The sequence below is a fragment of the Electrophorus electricus genome, chromosome 1 (genome assembly GCF_041902795.1).
Source record: "Electrophorus electricus isolate QZ-2024a chromosome 1, ASM4190279v1, whole genome shotgun sequence".
Lineage (NCBI taxonomy): Eukaryota > Metazoa > Chordata > Actinopteri > Gymnotiformes > Gymnotidae > Electrophorus > Electrophorus electricus.
Genome location: NC_137497.1, coordinates 19,703,721 through 19,720,538, shown reverse-complemented (window position 1 = coordinate 19,720,538; position 16,818 = coordinate 19,703,721). Strand labels below are relative to the sequence as shown.

Genomic DNA, 16,818 nt, shown 5'->3' with positions numbered 1-16,818 from the left:
CTTGGGTGTCGTTTCTTCTTTGCAGGCAATAAAACAAGAGTGACATTTCCTGCTTATCTGATCTATTGTCACACTCCCTTAACGTTCTTTGCTTACATAAGCATTCTTCCTAGGGAACACGATACTGCTGAATGTATGTGAATCACTGAAGCACATAGTATTTCCTTTACACACAATAAGAAGAGAACTGCCATCTCTGCCCCCTCCAGCTCCAACAGAGTAGGAGTGTGTCTGGACTGGTCCGCCAGCACTCTGTCCTTCTACAGCGTCTCCTCTCACACACACACACTCACACACTTACACACACTCCACTCCACATTCACTGAGCCCCTCTATGCAGGGTTTAGGGTTTATCCTGACACCAAAGTGTGTGTGTGAGACAGATTAGCCTCCTTTGTCCCAGAGGAACACCTGAAATACGCACTGCTCTACACACACATGGCCTTACACACACACACACACACACACACACAAAATAAATGATGCTCCAATAAAGGACTGAGCTCAGTTGATTTCGTACATATGACATAAATACTGTTCTACAAGTTACACATGCTGTGGAATCATAACCTCACTGTGTTAAACTCTGTACAAATCTACACATTAAAGGTGGAAATCTTTGGAAACTGAAAGGTTTTTCATTCTGTTTTCTGAGTGTTGGAGTGACACAGATACAGATGTTGTACACAGTATGAGTGTAATGTCTTGTGATGGTTACCCTCCACCACAGTGTGTTCATGACCTGTGTGTTTGAGATGCACATATGCTGTGTGTATATATATTTATATATGTGTATGTAAATTAACACACAGGAATTGTTTGGTTAAACTTTACTGATGATGTGATTTAATGAGTGATGGTTAACATGGAAATAGTGTTATTTAGTGAAGACCTGCAGGGAAAGATAATTTTATTGTAAGTATTTGAGATTAAATATTGTTCTTATGTTTCTACAGTTTAGGTATAATGTTTATCTGGCTAGAATTTTTTTTTAGATTTTAGCTAAGTAAAATGAGTAAAAAGTAAGTAAAAAAAAAAGTAAAAAGAGAAAAATGAACTTACCTGTGATTATTTTTGTGGGGAGGCTTCCGTGTTGTTTTGGGAAATATTTTTCATTCTGTTTTCTGTGTGTTGGAGTGATACAGATACAGATGTTGTACACAGCACAACATTACACAGAGTGTAATGTCTTGTGATAGTTACCCTCCACCACAGTGTGTTCATATGGACTCTGTGTTTCAGAGCACATATGCTGTGTGTGTGTGTGTGTGTGTGTGTGTGTGTGTGTATGTATATATATATATATATATATATATATATATATATATATATATATATATATATATATATATATATTTATTTATTTATTTATGTACATTGTTTGATCAAACTTTGTTGATGAAGTGATTTATTGAGGGATGGTTAACATGAAAATAGTGTTATTTAGTGAGGACCTGCAGGGGAAGAAAAAGTATTTGTGATTAAATATTGTTCTTATAATATGTTTCTGTTTAAGTTGAATGTTTCTCTGGTGAGGAATATTTTTACTAAGTATATTTTAACTAAGTAGGTAAAACAAAAGTAGATTAAGAGAGAAATGAACTTGCCTGTTATTTTTGTGTAGAAGCTTCCATTTTGTTTTGGAGGGACAAGAAACCATAGCCTGTGTTGAAGGGGACTTTTATGATGAACTTTCCTGCCCAAAGACAGGCATTTATGTCACACAATTTCCTGTTTTTCCTTATACAAGTTTCTAAGGGAAAATTCAATAGAGTGGTGTTTTGAAGTTGATTGATGTTGGAGAATTTATGATTACAAGTTCAAGGAAATAAATCAAGCAAATACTAAATTTTCCTTAATTTTTTTTTTTGGATGTTTTTGATGGGATATAGTTTTTCTGTTTCCCTGGAGCACTGTAAGCCAATAAAAACATTTTCTTTTGTATCCACTTGGAGTGTAGCCATGCACCTTTACCACTGGACCATTACAATGATATTTCCATAAGTACAGGATTATTGGTTAAAAATACTCCACAAATAAATGAGTCTTCAGTCTGCATTTGAAGACAGCAAGAGACAGTGTTAGTTCATCCCTCCATCTGGGAGACAGGTCAGAGAAGAGTCTTGACGCTTGTCTTCCATGACACTTGAAGGGAGGTGTATTTGAGGTTGGGACTGGGCTGACCAGTGTCATCATGTAGGGAGGAGCTGCTTCATTCTTGGGTTTTTAAGTGACCATCAGGGTTTTTACATCTGATGTGAGCAGCTACTGGAAGCCATTGAAGGGAACACAGCAGTGGTGTAACACAGGTGAACTTCAGACAACAGGAGCCAACAGGAGCAGGTGGAGCCAGTGTTGACTTGTACAGGCTGTGGCCTGGCTAATCCTGAAGGATTCAGTTCTACAGCATGTAGAAATGATTAGAAAACCCACACTCACAGACACACACACACACACACACACACACACACACACACACACACACACACACACACACACACACTCTTCTGCCCACACTCTGTTTGTGTAGTAAACACTCTTTTATCACACATAGTCTCTTACTGCAGCTCCCAGCTTCCTTTACCCAGAATTGCCACTGAAATTAGAGACAACTGTAACAGGATTATAGAAGCAGAGAACTGCAAACATGTGCCAGCAGAATATTACTGTCCATTGCAGTATCAGGAGTCATTTCAGTATCAGGAGAATTTTCAGTTTTGGTTGTGACTTATACTGATGGCTAATGGAGAGGGCAGGAAGCGTTTAAGGCTTTAAAAGGTCATAAGGGTGTAAAGGTCACACCTACAGTGTCTGCAAAGAGGTTCAGTTCAGTTCCACAAATAGATGTTTGCTACATGTCCATGAGCATCACGTCCCCAACACAGTGCTTCTCTATGACAGTTTGTTGTCCTGGTCTGACCTCTTCTAGTACAGAAGGCCTGTAAACACTGCGGGGTCTCCTGCCCTGATGTGCAGGGTCTGAGGACACATGCTGCTCTGCCGGGGTTTTTCCAACACCAAGCATTAACAAAAGATCCTGACTTTCTCTGATTCTATGCGTCAGCAAGGAAAAAGGTTTAAAGAATGCCGCTAACAGAGAGAGTCTGTCAGTAGCACGAGGCTCACTGTGTCCTTTCTTTTCCTACAGTTTTGTCTGAGTTCCTCCTGGCATCTCTGACGCTGCTGTTTCACGTGTTTCTGTAGAGTGACTGTATCAAAGGCTCTAGTTAATAGTGAAGAGAACTACGGTAACTACGGCTGGTGGAGAATGTAACAGCATTATGAAGTCGAGGTGGGTCATATGTGTGATGTGCATGTACTAAATAACCAAAGGTAAGGAAGGAAAAAATCAAACCATCAGAAGCCAAAACCAGTTTCAGTTTAAATAGAACTGATAACAGTTAACAGAAAAATGGTAACAATTCATCAGAAGCCAAAATCAGTTCATTTTTTGGTTTTGTTTGTTCTGTTTGCTACTTTTTTCTTTTGTGTGTTTTGTGCTTTGAGGTGGATTTGTTTGACTATTACAAGCTGAGATCACATACATTACACTAGTGGTTATTGCATTGGCTGTCTCTCCTCTTCTAAAGTTTGACTATTATAATCGGCGATCACTTACACTACAGTAGTGGTTACTGCTTTGGCTGTTAACAGAGGGTCAGGGGGCATCTGCATGTCCCTACACAGTTTGAATTCATTAAGATTTTATTTATAAAACTTTACATTTTCCAGCCTATTCTGTTTGGCTATTTCTTTGATATTTTTAATTTTGTGTGTGTGTGTGTGTGTGTGTGTGTGTGTGTGTGTGTGAGTGTGTATATATATATATACACACACACACACACACACACACACACACACACACACACACACACACACACTATATTGCCCAAACAATTTGTTTACCCATCCAAATTGTTGAATTCAGGTGTTCCAATCACTTGCATGGCCACAGAGGTGTATAAAGCCAAGCACCCAGGCATGCAGACTGCTTCTACTAACATTTGTGAAGGAATGGGTCACTGCTCAATGCTGCAGAGCTTCACACCCTCTACCCCACGTCTGGCATTAGATAAGTTCATATTTGGCATTAGACAAGTTCATACTCTATTGGCAATACCTGTCAGGGACTAGACATGCTGTGTGTGTGTACTTCCATATCTGTGTCAGCAATGAGGTGAATCTTAAAGTAGCTGAATTCTCCCATTCATTAGAAAGGGTGTCCACAAACTTTCTGGACATATAGTGTAGTATCATCGAGCCACTGCTACGCTTCACAGTTAGTAAGGTGTTCTTCCATGAAATGTGGTTTCTCTTTCTCCAAGTATATCTATGTAATCTTATAATTATTGGAGTAATGTGTCAGGATCTTAAATTAACACTAACCATGATTAAAGGTGACCCCTTTCTTCTCCTTCTTACTCTTCTTCAGCTTTTCTTTCTTCACTTTATTCTTTTATTCTTTTTCTTCTCAAATGAGGAATCACTGATTACAGAATCAAATGAGGACTGAAGCATCAGATGAGCAACGATCTGTGGTGATGCTTTGGTCTTCCTTTTCACTTCATCCTCCTCATTCATTTACATTTGCATCTCTGGTAAAACTAGTCACAACGGGTCAATAACTGTAGATGGAAAAATCAAATGCTACTATAATGCGTGTGCTGATATACAGTAGTATGGTATAGACACACGGTGATATTAAACACATCATGTATGGTGATGTTATCATAGACACTTCAAAACACCGTCAATGCATTTGAATAAAACACGCAGTAGGAATAAACGCAGCTGTACAGGACATTCCTGCTCTGCTAAGTGAGGTTTCTGACACCCTCTCATATGACACTTTATTCAGTACCTCTGATTTTTATACGATTATTCCAAAAACATCAGAAATAGAAGCCTACCATTGAAATGACAAGTCCTGTCTACCTGCTAATTAACATGCATATGCAAAAATAGTGTTGTGAAACTATCAAGATTACAACATACAAAATGCCCCAAAAAATGGACTTGCAGGCCAAATTAAAAACTGCTGACTATGTATTAAACAGAAATACATGAAATGAATTGTTAACTGACTTAGAATTACTGCTGCTGGTTTTGTTTAGGTAATATAAGAAAAATCAGATTGCTGAATTAAATATTACTGATTCTAAAAACTAAATAAAAAAAAAGTTGGTGTTGACAGAACACCTGCTTATTTTAAATCAGATGTACCTCTGATTCTTGGCAAAACCCTAATCAAAGAACGCTGGCGAATATGTTTAAAAATGAAACATATTAATGACTAATCTTTATTTTCAGCATCCCTTATTTAACTGTTAACTGTTTGATCAGAAAGTCCCTTTCTTCCTCTAGATCTTTAATCTTTTCCTGCTGTGATGGTACTTCAGCTTCAGTAACTCCACCTCAGATTTGGCTTTAGCTGGACTAATCTGACCTGTAGGGCACTGTGGATCACCTGAGGAAAAAAAACGCTGGCCGGTGAGGAAGATCAAACCGATTGGCTAGAAGCAAGTGGGAATTTCTATAAATTTAGATAAATATTTAATATCATTTCATTATATTAACAGTGCATGATACAAAATACAAACCACATGAGTATAAATGAGAGAATGAATGTGTGTGTGTGTGCGTGTGTGTGTGTGTGTGTGTGTGCTCAGCCATGCCTGTGTGTGTGTTTGTTCTTACAGTAAAGCTGTAAGCTCCTCCAATGAGAACGGCCTTGAAGGACAGAACAATGCTGAGGGCAGAGGAGTCCCCCCCCCTCCATCCCTCTGCCCCCCCCCCCGCCTCATCCCTCTGTGTCCCCCCCATCCCTCTGTCCCCCCATCCCTCTGCCCCCCCCATCCCTCTGCCCCCCCCATCCCTCTGTCCCTCCGTGCAGCCCACCCCCCCCACACACACTCTTTCCTTTTACTTCCTCTCCTGTTGTGGTTTACACATCCACTCTGGCCAAGAACAATCAACCCATGAGCCCACAGTGCACAGCTGAGGAAGTCAATAACAATGTCTGAAGGATGTACGGTGAAGGAGAGCCACCGTGAGCATCCTGGTGCACGCGCACCGCTATGTTTGACCGCAGCGAAACGCAGCATTTCTCAGTCACGTTCCTGGCCATCTCGCTGTTCCTGGGAGAAAATTTAGAAGTGTTCGGAATAGCTTGTGATTTACAGATGTGTGTTACCTTGGATAGTTTTAGCACTACAGCTCCTTTTTAGACAGATTCCACTTTCCAGTGTTTTTTTCCACGGGCATCGGAAGCAGCCGGCATTAGAGAGGGCGGCGACGCATGCACCCTGACCCCTGCGGTCTGATGTCTGCTCCCGAGGGGAGGCCCTGGAGCTGCTCTGTAAGAACAGCTGGAGGAGCTCGTGTCCAACACTGGACGTTTACAGGCAGAGCCTGCGTCCTGCTGAGAGGGGACAGGCTGCCACTGCTGTGACGGAGCAGAGCATCTCAGCCAGCACGTCCACAGCCCGGGCCTGACCTGGTCAATGTTCCTGGCAACGGGCCCATGAACGTTCACAGCCCTAAGCTGATATCCACATGGCCTATGAGCTCTGGACACATTTCCCTCATGGTGATGTATGTATTCTGTACAAAAGAAAAATGGCCTTCGAGTGGGTTCACGCTCTGGTTTGTCTAAACAGTCATGTCTTACAATAAAGCTGATTTTCAAAATGGCTAAGTTGCTGTATATTTTAATGCCAAACCCAATAATCCCTTCAAATTCATTTTACCCTCTAAATTTAATATACTTTATTTACTCTTTAGTTTCTTAAAACCCAAGCACCCATTTGTTTTGTAGTGGAACTTGCAAGAGTTTCCAAGAAAATATTACATTTTGGGAAGGTTTAAATATTAGAAGTTTTGGATTTTGAGCCTGTTTAATCAGTGAGGAAAACATGGCACTGCTTAAAGAACATCAAAGTTTGTACAAAATGCTAAAATGAAAAGCAAACCCAAAGAAAGTGTGTAACTTGTTCAGGCTGTGCGTGGCCTGGTTTACATGTGAACTATCCCTGCCGAGTAACCGGAGGAGACTGCAGGTCCAGGCAAACGATGCTCCCTGGCTGCTCTGGCTCTCTCACTTTCTGACAGACATTTACAACCCTGCTATAGCACCCTCATAAACACAGCACAGACAACACAGCAGCCTGCTGCATACTGTGTGTGTGGGGGGGGGGGGGGTGGATGTGTGTATGTCTATTCATACATGAAAAATGACTTGTAAATGCTTTTAACTAAAGCTGTTTGGACGTTCCATGCATCTCTCTCACTAAGCACCCAGAGACAGCAGTCACTGTCACGTAATACAGATGAATGTCAAGGGTTCAGAAACCATGAAATATCCTGAGTGCTCTTCACTGATCCTATGAGCCCAGTTCACCAGCTCAAACAGCTACATGAGAGAAGGAAGGTTATTATTCCACAGATCAGAATAGACCTTCATGGTTTGGCTGCAGGGTACAACAGCGCCGTGTTCCCTCAAAAGGCGTAAACACGCCTGGAAGCAGAAGGGGTGTGAATACATGACAGGAGGAGAGTAAGCGAGGCTGAGTGTCATGTGGTTAGGCTGCAGACACGAAGATGGAGTCAGTCAGTCAGTCATTCTCTCTCTCTCTCTCTCTCTCTCTCTCTCTCTCTCTCTCCACAAAGTGGTGAGTTCTGCTTGGGGAGACTCTCCAGTTTACAACTTCCTTCTGATGCAGTCCTCCAGCCTGCTGCTCATCTCTGCTGAATGATGTTTAATTATAGTTCATTAAGTGTGGGCAAGTCAATCCATCACAAATAATAGAAGAATTACCAAAATACCAAGATGGTGGCACGGTAGCACTCAGCGGCTACTCCAGGTCTGATAAATGGTGCTATTGTGTTACTATTTGTCGTCTCTACAACACATTTTCCAACTATTTAAATCACAAATACATGGGAACAACCAACCTCCATGTATACCACTGCCAGAGCCTGCTACACTTAAGACACCATGCACAAACCTACCTGGGAGGCAGTGTGCTTCAGACACTCTGAGAGCTCGGGTTGCTATGGGAACCAGGCCTGCAGACCACGGCGTCGCCTGAGTCCGAATGCCGGAGGAGGAAACAGAAGCAGGGGAAGCGAGCTGGGGTCTGTGCTAGGCTAAAGGCTAATCCTAACAGACCAGCTCTACCATCTCTCTTCATCTCAAATGTCTGCTCCTTGGATAATAAACTGGACTGCATCAAACTCCAGCAGACTACACAGCGAGAGTTCAGAGACTGCTGTGTTTTAGTCTTTACTGAAACGTGGCTCAGCGACAGTATTCCAGGCGCCGCCATTCACATGGCGGGATTAGTCTCAATCTGTGCCGATAGAGGCAATGCACTTTAGTTCAGCATTCAACACCATCATTCCTCAGCATCTGATTGGAAAGCTGAGCTTACTGGGCTTGAACACCTCCTTCTGCAACTGGATCCCGGAATTCTTGACTGGTAGTCCTCAGTTAGTCCAGTTCAGGAGCAGCACTTCCAACACCACCACATTGAATACTGGTGCTCCTCAAAGCAGCGTACTCAGCCCTCTGTTCTTTACACTGCTGACTCATGACTGTGCAGCAATGCACAGTTCGAATTGCATCATCAGGTTTGCTGATGACACAATCCTGGTAGGTGTCATCAGCAAGGACGACAAGTCAGCATACAGAGAGGAGGTGCGAGAACTGGTGAGCTGGTGCAAGGTAAACAACCTGTATCTGAATGTTGACAAAACAAAAGAGATGGTTAATGACTTCAGGAGAGCATGGAGAGATCATTCCCCACTAACCATCAAAGGCTCCTCAGTGGAGATCATCAAGAACACCAAGTTCCTTGGTGTTCACTTAGCGTCCTCACCTGGACCCTGAACACCAGTTCCATTACCACGAGAGCCCAGCAATGTCTTTACTTCCTTCAGAAACTGAGGAAAGCCCATCTCTCATCACCCATCCTCACTACCTTCTATAGAGATAGTATAGAGAGCATCCTAAGCAGCTGCATCACTATCTGGTTTGGGAACTACACCGTCTTTGACTGCAAGAGAGTAGTGAAAACAACTGAGAAGTCCATTGGGGTCTCTCTTCTCACAGTCATCTACACAACACACTGCATCCACAAAGCCACCAGCATTGTGGGAGACCCCACACACCCCTCACACAAACTGTTTTGCCATCTGGAAAAAGGTACCGCAGCATCCGGTCCCTCACCTCCAGACTGTGCAACAGCTTCTTCCCAGAAGCCATCAGACTCCTGAACTCTGGCTAACTCCAATTCCAATTCAAATTCCAAAAATGGACACTTCTATACACACACATACACACACACATACATACATACATATCCATACACACATACATAAACACTCAGACATTCTTTTTGTATTGGACTAGTGCTGAAGTCAAACTTCACACACATATAATATGCACTCCTTTTGCAGTCTTGCACATTATACTACTTGCAGCTGGAGTACTGTGCTAAACCAGCACTGTACTCTGAACTGTTCTGGCTGCTACCGGTGACTACTATGTTCAGTATTGCATGTCACTGACTCCTAAGCACAACCCACCAGTACTACTCGTCAAAATAAATGCACTGCCTGTTCATTTTGTATTGTGTATTGGTCCTGCCCTGTATTTATTTATTGTATGACATTATTGCACTGTGTTGTATTGTTTGCACTCATGTAGTGTGTTGTCTGTGGCACTTGTTGTTTTGTGTTGCACCATGGTCCTGGAGGAACATTGTTTTGATTTTGCTGTGTACTTGTATATAGCTGAAATGACAGTAAAGCCTTTTGAACCTTTGAACCTTGAACACACTCACAAACGCCCAGCATTCAGCCATTAAGAAGATTCTTTATTTGTCATGTGCACAACATGTCATGGACGTTCACACACTTACATGCTTATTGTGAGGCTGATTATCTGTCTAAATTATAATCATCTGTAAATTAGATCTACAAACAAAGCGGTATGTAAAGTTCCGAAATGTTTCAACGTGCCGACATAGTGGAGATTTACTCTCAGCGCAGCCGCAAAACAAGTCCGTGTAGGAGGGACTGTGACTCCATTGGCTATATAGACTGTGTGTCAGTGATTGGCTGCAGAAAAATGATGGACAGCAAACTTTGGCCGCTGAATGTCCCTTAATAAATATGTTATAAGAAATCGGTTGTGTAATTAGCTTCAGTTGAAAATGATTGACATGTGCTCCGCCCTCAACTTACCCGCTGGTGTTCCTGTACTCTCCCCCTTCTCAAGAAAACGAAAGTATTTTCTGAACTGTCGCCATTATTGAAAGTTGGGCGGATTGGAGATACGCGCGTTTAAAATATTTCACGGTAAGTTCATTGAGTTTGATAAAATGCGATGTCGGTGCAGTTTAAACAACGTGTTTTGTAAGTACATAGTTCTGTGTTTAAATCGTAGGTTCACCTAAAAGTGGATTAAATGTAAAGATTAAAGTCCTGGTGAACTTAACGCTATGCAACTAAAATAACGGACACTAAAATGGCTAACGGACAATACGATCGCACAGTTATATATATATTTAAAATTATATAACGTTGTCAGTTATTGTAAATTTGCATTTTAAGTCGTTGTTTGTCAGTAATCTTTCTAAATGTTCCCATTTAAAGCTCCTCTGATGTCTGTTTTTACAGTTAGTTTTCTGTTCAGTTTCAGTCATTTTGTAGTGTTGTCCACATGTTGTCCACATTCTCAGTGGACAGTTCAGATTCTCTGTATAGTTCATTAGCTGTAGTGTTACCTATAGTTCGGATGGGACGGTCCTACGCTTGTTTCGAGTTTCTGAAGCGCAGCGTTTTGAAACACTGATCCAAAACGGCCATGTCACGTGACCACGGCTAAACGAAGCTTGTGTTTCTACAGGTGTCATACAGAACCTGCCGCTCCTGTCTTTGACTGACAGTGTCTGAAACAAACCTGATCACACATCTGTCTCATTCACAAAGTCTATGAATGCTTATAAGTCAAGACACTTCCCAACTTAAAGGGTTTTTGTGAGAATAGAGAATTTGAGAGATGGAGAGATTCAGTGTTGTCTAGATAGAAGGATATTGACTGGACATATTGACTGATAGGCTAGTGAGAGACATCCAGTGAGCAGTAGGTAGGATAGATATAGTGACATTAATATATAGAAAGTGTATGTAGAGAGAAATCCTCTGGTTTACTGTCAGGAGTGTGATGTGCTATATTTCTAATAGAACACAGTATGTTGTTTTAGGTAAACCCAAATCACATACTGCTAATGTCACTCAAGGTGTTCCCCAGGGATCTGTCCTTGGCCCTCTCCTGTTCACATGCTACCCCTTGGTCAGAGTATCCGCAGGCATGGTCTTCATTTCCACTGTTATGCAGATGACACTCAGATCTACATTAACACCAAGGCTAACACTACCCTACCACTTCCTGTTTTACTCTCCTGTATCCAAGATCTCAAGCAGTGGATGAGCATTAACTTCTTAACACTCAATTCTGATAAAACGGAATTTCTACTTATTGGCCCAAAGTCCAAAACGTCATAATTATTCAATCTTAAATTAAATCTGGATGGTATCTTGATCAGTTCCTCATCCATGGTTAGGAACCTTGGCATACTCTTTGACTGCTCTCTCTCTTTTGAACCCCACATAATGTCTCTGGTCAAAAATGCCCTTTTCACCTCCGTAATATTGCTAGGCTTAGGCCCATGCTCAAAATCCTCTTCCTTACATACAAAGCTCTCCACGGTCTTGCACCTCTCTAGCTCAACTCTTACACCCTTACTGCCCCACCCGTACACTTCGGTCCTCTAATGCAGAGCTCCTAATGCAGGTCTCCTCTCCATCCCGAAGTTTAGACTGGTGTCTGTAGGAGGCAGATCCTTTAGTGTCATGGCCCCAAAACTTTGGAACACCTTACTTCAATCTCTCCGTCTCTGCTCCACAGTCTTCTCCTTCAGATCTCAACTAAAAATATACCTCTTTTCCCAACACTTTTCATAACCTCTTTTCTTATCCATAGTTGTTAATTATTGTATGGTCAATTTGTGTCAATTTTATTTATTTACTTATTTATTTTACTTCTTCTCAACTTTCATTGTAAAGCAACCTTGTGTCTATGAAAGGCACTATATAAATTGAACTTATTATTATTATTGTTATTATTATTATTATTATTATTATTATTATTATTATTATTATTATTATGTGCTGTATGTCCACATAATGTGCTATATGTCTTTTATATAATGGTAAAAACACCTATGTTTGCCAGCAACAAGTGTTCACTCTGAATTAAACTTCCAAGACTGAGGAGGTATTTTGGGAAGAGAAGAAGCTGACTCAGCCCCAAAACAGCAGAACAATTAATATTTTATAATATAAATATAAATAATAATAATACATATATAAATGTGAGACATTGCTCCTTCATTTTACTTTACTGACTTTCATTATCCATAATCATAATTATCTACATTCACAACATTTCCTTCTGCCGTAGATGAAACATGTTCCACACAGAAAATTCATTAAATAGGTCTGCACTTCATAGACTCCAGAGTACATGTGAACCCACATAACCCAACAGAGTACATGTGAACCCACACAACCCTGCAGAGTTCATGTGAACCCACAGAACCCTACAGAGTTCATGTGAACCCACACAATGCTACAGAGTTCATGTGAACCCATTGAACCCTACAGAGTACATGTGAACCCATAGAACCCATGTGGTTATTTATTCCAGTAAACATACAGGCGTTTTGTTAATAGATTTTCTTTCTAAATGTCCTGATTTACACATGAAACTGAAATACAAAGAATTTGAAATGCCTTACAGAACACAACGGAAAACAATCAGCTGGGAGATGTACTTCCTTTGAGTATCAGTACTTGAGTTTGAGAGGTTAAATCAGTAATTTAAATGTTGTGGTCACTGCATTTCTTTGTTTATCAAGTCATTGAGTCAGTTCCAAAGATTTGCCGCTAGATGGCAGCCAAGTACCAATTATATTGAGCTTACTATAGGCATTACAATCAACTGTAAAATGCTTTTCTGTTTAATGTGCATGCTGTTTACAAAGAACATTGGTATTTAAAGTAAAAGCTGTATTTGTGTTTTAGACCACAGATTGGTGACACAGACTTGATCTCATATTATATTATATACTATAGGGTAACCTTTTCTCTACTTCACAGTTCTGTAACATCAAAGTCCATGCCTGTTAGTACACCTTTGAACTCAGTATGGCTTTAAGTGTTCTGGCCAACATACCAGGTTGAACACAGTATAAAGCCAACCAGTGCCAGTCATCCCAGTTTCCTACAGTAGTGTTCACTACAGTTTTTAAACCTTGAATCAATTTTCAACACAACTGCTTTGAACATCTCAATGTTTCACAAGCCTCCCTTTTCCCACCACCACCTATAGTGTACTGTAAATGTAGTGAACTACTGATGTACACTGATTAAGGGCAAAGGTACCACCACCTATAGTGTACAGTAAATGTAGTGAACTACTGATGTACACTGATTAAGGACAAAGATACCACACCTATAGTGTACAGTAAATGTAGTGAACTACTGATGTACACTGATTAAGGGCAAAGATACCACACCTATAGTGTACAGTAAATGTAGTGAACTACTGATGTACACTGATTAAGGGCAAAGATACCACCACCTATAGTGTACAGTAAATGTAGTGAACTACTGATGTACACTGATTAAGGACAAAGATACCACACCTATAGTGTACAGTAAATGTAGTGAACTACTGATGTACACTGATTAAGGGCAAAGATACCACCACCTATAGTGTACAGTAAATGTAGTGAACTACTGATGTACACTGATTAAGGGCAAAGATACCACCACCTATAGTGTACTGTAAATGTAGTGAACAACCTGATGTACACACATACGGGCCGTTACACTATCTGAGTGCTGAGGGAACTTTGACACATATATGAGACCTTTATGTTTTCATCCACATATATTACATATGTTGCACACAGCACAAGGTTTTTAACTGATTAACTGTAACAAATATCAGGGCACAGACACAGTGCTGTGTGCTCCATGTTACACAGGACTGTGGGGATTCTGTACCAGCACTGATAATCTTTAGAAAATCACTATCCAAACATAAGATGTATATGATTTTAATTCATTAATGCTAGTTGTGTCAATGGATTAAAAATTAATCAAGTTAATCACATAATAGACTGTGATTAATAATTATTAATTATGAAGTTTAACATTTTGATACAGTATTGCAATACTAGTATTTACTTGTATTTTGTGGAATAAAACAATTACACGTGTAGTGTTGGAATAATTTAATGCATGATAAACTGGTTAAAGGAATCCATTTGTTCTTTAACATCTCAGCTTAGTTGAATAAGAAGGAAGCTTTTTAAAACAAAACCTGCCATTCAGCACAATGGATGTTGTTTCCTCAGTCATTCCTGTCAATAATTAAGCCACGGGTAGAAGTGGGGGTCAAACTTGGTAATATGAATAATTTGCTTTAAAAAAACATGTTAATCATAAATGCTAATGCTGACAGCCCTATTAAATACATTTGAAAACATTAAGATTCCAGTTTCCCACTGTTTGAAATCAGTACAGTAAAAGCTTTCAGAAAAGGCCTCCATCTTCCCTTTGTGACGTTACGAGGAGTGGCACGATAACAGAAATACACTTTTTTCATACATGCAAAAACACAACAAACCTGAAACGATATGCACATTCCAAACACCAACAACACACACTACAACACAGGAGACATATATACACTCAAGACGATTACACCTAACACAGAACAGGTGGATGACACGAGAGGGCGAGGCAACACACACGAAAACACACACGAAGACGTTTGAGGAGGGGTGGGGCCATAACGTGACACCCTTGTGGGACTTTGAGAAACATTTGGGCTTATGATTAGACTTATCATGGAGAGTTATAATTTAAAATGTTTGAAATATTGTGATGTAAAACTGACAAATGAGGGTACACAGCTTTATGTATATTTTTAAAGTTAATTCTAAATTCTGTATAACATATTGTTGTATGTATTTAGAGGAATATGTAACTGAATCCATTACAGTGTGTTCAGTAATCTGCCGTCATCACTGTTTCAGTTCTCCAGCCACACTGTTAATGTCAGTGTTTACTTAAGTTTCATGTTTGACATCATGAGTTTTATTTTTAATATGTTAACACCTTGATTCAGTGTTGATTCACTCTGTGTTTATGAACTGTTGACAGGGAGCAGAGAGCAGCATCTCCAGTGTCCAGCTGTGTGTGTGTGAAGAGGAACAGCTCCATGATGGAGCCTCATAACTCCAGCAGTGGAGGAGGAACCTCTGATCCAAAGTGAGGAGCTTTCCATCAGCACTTAATCTGAGGAAACAGGAAGAGGGAATATTCAGGATAAATGAGATGTAGTGAAGGATCTAATTAATCAACACTTTCCTCATCTTCATCAGGGTAGAGAGAGCAGAGTCTCCAGCTCCCAGCTGTGTGTCTTTGAAGAGTGAATCATCTCCAGCACCCAGCTGTGCGTCTTTGAAGAGTGAATCATCTCCAGCACCCAGCTGTGTGTCTTTGAAGAGTGAATCATCTCCAGCACCCAGCTGTGTGTCTTTGAAGAGTGAATCATCTCCAGCTCCCAGCTGTGTGTCTATGAAGAGTGATTGGTCCATAGTTGATCCTCCTAACTTCAGCAGTGGACCTGTGCCGTCTGACCAAAAGTGAGTGACACATTAGCCACTCATATTTTTTCATTGTCGCAGGTTTGGAAGGGTGGAGGGGTACTGTTCTGTCAGTAATGTAAGGTCTACTCCATTTTTACAGTTCTAAGATCATTTGTAAAGTGTGTTGATGATGATCACAAAGTGATAATGACAGTCAACAATTCCAGCCATATCAAACACCTCCTTTTAATGACAACATGTATGACATAGTGGGCAAATCAAAGAGTTAAGCTCTCTGAGAATGAGTTCTTTCATTAAGTGATATGTGTGCTTTTTACATACCTTTATAACAAATAGTGAAACAGAACACAGTGAGGTTTTATTAAACACTCAGCTGGGGTTGTGTAAACTGCACTCTACAGTACATACTAGAGGAGGGTGAGGTGTTATTAACACTCAGCTGGGGTTGTGTAACCTACACTCTACTGTACACACCAGAGGAGCCTCATGAGCTTTTATTGGTATGGAGACCTGCATAAACCTTACAACAGTTCTGTTAGTAAAGTATGTATGTACATACGGAAAAACTCTGGTTTACAAAGGTACATCACTGACAGATGAGAGTTATGAGTGAAGGAAGTAGTACAGGTAGTCTCTCTCTGATTTCTTAATGTCTGGTGTGTTTGGTGTGTAGTACAGGTAGTCTCTCTCTGTCTAAACACTTCATGTCTGGTGTGTTTCCTGTGTAGTACAGGTAGTCTCTCTCTCTGTCTGATCACTTAGTGTATGGTGTGTGTTTGGTGTGTAGTACAGATAGCCTGTCTCTTTCTGATCACTTAGTGTCTGGTGTGTGTTTGGCGTGTAGTACAGGTAGCCTCTCTTTGTCTGATCACTTCGTGTCTGGTGTGTTTCATGGGTAGTAGAGGTAGCCTCTCTGTCTGATCACTTAATGTCTGTTGTGTGGTGTGTAGCGAGGACAACATCTGTGTACTTCTAAAATTAACAAGAACAGTTATAAGGCTATAAATAAATTGATGTGGAATTATAGTTCAATAATAAAAAAAAATGCAGACAAAATAGTGTAAAT

At 40.5% G+C, this 16,818-nt stretch overlaps 1 protein-coding gene across 2 annotated transcripts in view; it reads left to right on the top strand.

The window, feature by feature from the left end:
- The first annotated feature begins 10,261 nt into the window (after positions 1-10,261).
- LOC145657452 (protein NLRC3-like) overlaps positions 10,262-16,818 on the top strand; it is a 21,674-nt gene continuing 15,117 nt past the window's right edge. For both annotated transcript variants that reach the window (XM_081712157.1, XM_081712146.1), the window contains exons 1-3: positions 10,262-10,362; positions 15,304-15,411; positions 15,525-15,788. The gene's annotated coding sequence lies outside the window, so the exon portion shown is untranslated. The remainder of the gene's footprint in view (positions 10,363-15,303; positions 15,412-15,524; positions 15,789-16,818) is intronic.